Here is a 4,736-nt window from a genome sequence, read left to right as displayed (position 1 = left end):
GGTCAGGGCCTCCTTGGTCTGGAGCTGCCCAGTCACCGGGTCGGGGGGCGGGAGGTAGCCAAACTTACTCAGCCAGTCCTGTCAAGAGGGGGGGGGGGAAACAAACGGCAGACACGGAGATCAGGAGTCATTCCAGGCATTTCAGGGGCTCCCAGTATTCCAAGCTGCTGACACCTGATCGTGTTTACTGTCTATGGATCCGAGTGCAGAGTCAGGTCCTCCTAAGTGCTCCAACTGGGCTAAATTTACCTAAATCACTATTTTTAATTACTGTGATGGCCTGGCAACGGGTCCATGGCTCTGCAGCATATCCCTGTGCTTCGACCAATCAATAACCTCATAGTCCAGATCAGAAATCAAGAATATTTAACTGGTCAGGTAAGTAAACATCCCACTGAAGGGAAAAGTACAAATTCTAATGTCCTGTGGCCTTGTGGATTGATTGACTTTTGATTTCTATTGTGTTATGCTTTTTTACTGTACAGTACCCAGCCTACATGGGCTTTCTAAGGTGATGGTCAGGGGCCCCCGTGGTAGTTTAGTCATTTAAATAAAATAAAAACCCTCTGAATTATTTACTTGAAAGCATTACGTCTGCTTAGGGCCCCTTAAAAAGACTCGGGCCAACTCTGGTTGTATTAAAAATATAAAAATGTGATGATATAGATTCCAGGCCTGGCGTGTGGGTGCGCATTAGTGAAGAACTTCTACAAAGGAGAATAAAAAGCTCCATTTTCATGTAGAGTTTATCATCTTAAGCACTCTCTCTCTCTCTCTTTCTCTCACAAACACACACACACACACACACACACACACACACACACACACACAGTAGTCGCAGCTCATTCTCACTTGCTATTTCTCTCTTGCTGTTTCCACTTTCCTGTCTTCTCTGATCTCGGTGTTTACCTCTCGCTGTGATTCCTTCTCCCTGGCTGTTAGGCTAAAGCTGCACTGAAGGAGGAACCTTTGAGTCTGCATCTCTGTGGCATTACGGCGTCTGTACAGAGCAGAGCGCTTCCATCTGCGACAGAGGAAACTACCTTTGTTTGTTTTGTGCTTAGTAGGTTAAAATATCAACACATCATTGATTGGGTCATAACAGTTCCTAGGTGGTATTCCTCATAGTGGAATAAGTCATAAAAGGTTTCAAGAAATGTTATGCCATTCCTATGTCGACGAAGATGTGGACATTTTGACAGAAAGATGGAAAGAAATAACAGTTTTACAAGGTTGAGTTGGTTTGAATTGGATAGTTGAGCAAAATAGGAGTCGGTATGTTTGCCTCCAATGATATCTCCATTCAATCTCCACAGTATTGATGAAAGTGTATCAGATACCTTAATCATTCAAACAGATCACCGTGGGCAGAGACATAATCTTGTGTTTATATCACACTTATTTTGTATAACGATCGTTTCAGTCTCGTCCTTGTGCTTTTATTTATTCTCTAAACCCGACTGCTGAATATGTGAATGTGTGCAGGCAATAGAAGGCAACAGCTGTGAATACGACTATAAAGCTCCCAAAGCCTCTTGTTGTCGACAATGTTGAACGTCCTTGGTTTTGATATTTGAGGATTTGAAAGTTTGCAGATGATTTTGTCTCGCTGTTCTCCTTACGTCAAGTAAAATAACAGTACAGAGAGAGATTTTGATGACATTTTGTAAGTTTGTGTCCTTATAACAAATATCCTATGTTGAGACTACAGGTCTATAGGATCATTGCAGTCTGGATCCAGATATTGATCCAGATCTGCCCTGACAACGGCGCAGGACCAGACATGAACGAACTGGACTGACTAGGATGTGGAGGGAAATTGTAGTTCTATATATGGAGCTGTTTTTAAATGTTTCTATTGATATGCATATAAATCCCAATCCTTGCTCTCTTCATTGATTTGGCTGGATAAACATGAAAGCTGGTTTATGACTGCAGTCTCTCTCTCTCTCCCGCTCTCTCTTTCTCCCTCCCTCTCTCTCTCTCTCTCTATCTCTCACGGTAGGTTTCAATTTTAAGATTCTAAATGGGTTTTTGATCAGCTCTCATCAGAGGTGAGCCAGATCAATAGCAAGGCTTTGGTTTTTTTCAGTGGACAACACCAAGGAAATTCCATTAACTGAATGACTTAGCTCTTCCCGAAGCTCTCTGCTGAATTATATTTGTCTCTCCATACCTGGCTCCGCTCCCTCTGCTCAATGTATAGAGGAAGTTTACGGGGAAATGGAATTGACCCGGAGTACCATCAGGGAAGATGACAAACAGCAACAAATTTCCTGAAGGTCTTTCTAAATGTAATGTCACGGGAAGGCTGGACGAGTCTGAGTATTATCATAAAGATAGTGTGGAGATGCCATGATGAGATCTACAATCGAGTCGCAGTGTGTGTAACATAATGATCTTCTTGTATTTGGTGTGTAGCAGTCAATGAGCAATGGTTTGTGTAACGTCAATGAAGTGGTTGCATCACAGCTCATGGGGACAGTAACCAAACAACAGAAGCAGTAATGGAGAAAAGATGGGGAAAAGAAAGTCAGCTGAAGCCGTTAGAAACATGCTAAACTGTAATAAAAGACATGAAAGGGATGTTGGTGTTTGGATTCTTAAAAAAAGCCTGCGTAGGGATTCTTCCTCTCATTCAAAAACACAAAGGAAAGGCTTAGGAATTACACAACAAGGAAGACAATAACGCCGGCATGCTGTTGAACACGGCAAAATATTTCACACTCTCACAGCCATTAGGCAGAGACGGCTCAAAGAAATACTGGCAATTGAGAAAAGAAAGCAGCGAGAAACAGAAGGCTTACATATTTTACATCCTTATGTGTCTCAAACTCCGTAGAAAGGGTTCTTCGAGAGACAAATGTGCATTTTAGCCGAAAACAGAATTGATTCACGATTGAGACACTTCTCTAATCACTCATCATGATACACAGCTATGCACGCTCTAATACATGCAGATACACACACGCAAATTATGAGAAACATTTGTGAATTTCCATACTGTTCCCCCCCAAAAAAGAAGCTATTCCAAAGCCGCTCAATTATCACAGCAACATTTTTGATTGCTGCTCTGTGTTCTGCATTAAATAAAGGCTGTAAATGTCTTTCACTGTGTCGTGTCTGTTGTCAAGCTGAACCAAGGTGGCAAAGGCAAAAGGCTCAAAAGAGTCAAATGCTGCTGCAAGCAATAAAAATGGGAAGCGTTGGTTTATTCTATTTTTATTTCAATTTATTTAGAAAGCTTGGCATGTGTCAAAGAAAAGAATTTATTAGAATTTATTTTAATTAGAATTTTTTTTTTTGTTATGAGATTTATTACACGACAAAACTCTCCACATTCCTTTGAGCGGGACGTCGTCTTGAGGAAGCCTCTCGCCTTTAATTAGACAGTTTTATATTAGTTACTCTGAAGAACAGTTGCTACAAAGGTAAAGTAGTCGAGCATTTCAACAGCTACACAGTGAAAAACACAGGTAGAGATATAAAACCTCCCTTTAAAGACACAGATGGAGAGATTCACACACGCTCACACTCACACACACACACACACACACACAGAGGGAAGCAGAGGGCACGTTCCCGCTCTGCTTTTCTTTCAATTTGCGCTCACAATCTGCATGTAATTAGCGTCTGATACCATAAAGCAGGAGCTAATTACACAATCAGCGACAGCCTTCTAGTCGCATTCTGTGATTGAAGGAAAACTTAAAAGGCTTAGCTCAGCCGTGGGATTTGAGGCTCAGAAAACAAATTAAAGAGAAGTGATGAAATAGAAATGTTCATTAAATGAAATAACCACATTGCAAAACATTTACTTTGAGTGGAATCCAGCTCCACCTGAGAAAATCTGAAATTGAGTCGGTAACATCAATGTAATGTTTTTTAAGATTGTGATTTTCCGTTCTTGCAGACAGCATCTTTTCTGCCTCGATACACACGGAGGACATTGAGAAACATCAAAATATAGCTAATAGAAAAATAAAATGCAGAATCGACTTCATGTCCAACTCAGGCTTCAGATCAATACGACTGCTTGCAGCTCAAACGGCCTGATGACCCTCAGATCATCTGCTCAGGTCCGACCTGTCTTGATATCTGTCAGTATTTGACTCCTGCGTTCAATCCCGCCCGCCTGAATCAACAACTGTGTCAAGCGTACTCATTTGCTTTTGCTGTGCCGTTTCCGAAGACCAACTCTTCTATGAATTAAGAATGTGTGGGTGTTATAGTATATATAGGAGACTGCATCTAAAGTATTTATGAAGCCGTCAGTGCTGTCCACTGAGCCTGTCAATGTGTAGAAAATCCATCTACAAATGGTATTTTTGGGTTTGCTTCCCGTTGGACTTGCGTGTGTGTATCTGTGTGTGTGAGATAGCCACAATTCCTATGCTGGACTCGTCTCAGGCATTGGTCGTTTGTGGCCTGTGGGACATTTGCAAGTTGCACATCCTCCAAGAATGGTGGGAGCAGCAATGTCAATGTTTGTCACCTCAGAAGTGTAGAGAGTGACAACCAGCAACATGGTTGGAACGTTTCGCAAAGAAGCAAACCAAACCGCAGTGGGATTGTATGTAATGGCCTCACATCTCCTTCCCTTGTCACCACCGGCATTGCTTCTTTCTCCAAACACAAATAAATGTGGAGATTCTCAATTGTCGCTGTCTTTGTTTACACTGTGACGTCACAAGTCATTTTTACGGTTTACTGGTGCAGGACAGGGACAGGGACAG

This window comes from Genypterus blacodes, unplaced genomic scaffold, assembly GCF_046128005.1.
Source record: "Genypterus blacodes isolate CSIRO-AG114 ecotype Tasmania unplaced genomic scaffold, CSIRO-AGI_Gbla_v1 ptg000133l_1, whole genome shotgun sequence".
NCBI lineage: Eukaryota > Metazoa > Chordata > Actinopteri > Ophidiiformes > Ophidiidae > Genypterus > Genypterus blacodes.
This window is presented reverse-complemented; position numbering follows the sequence as displayed.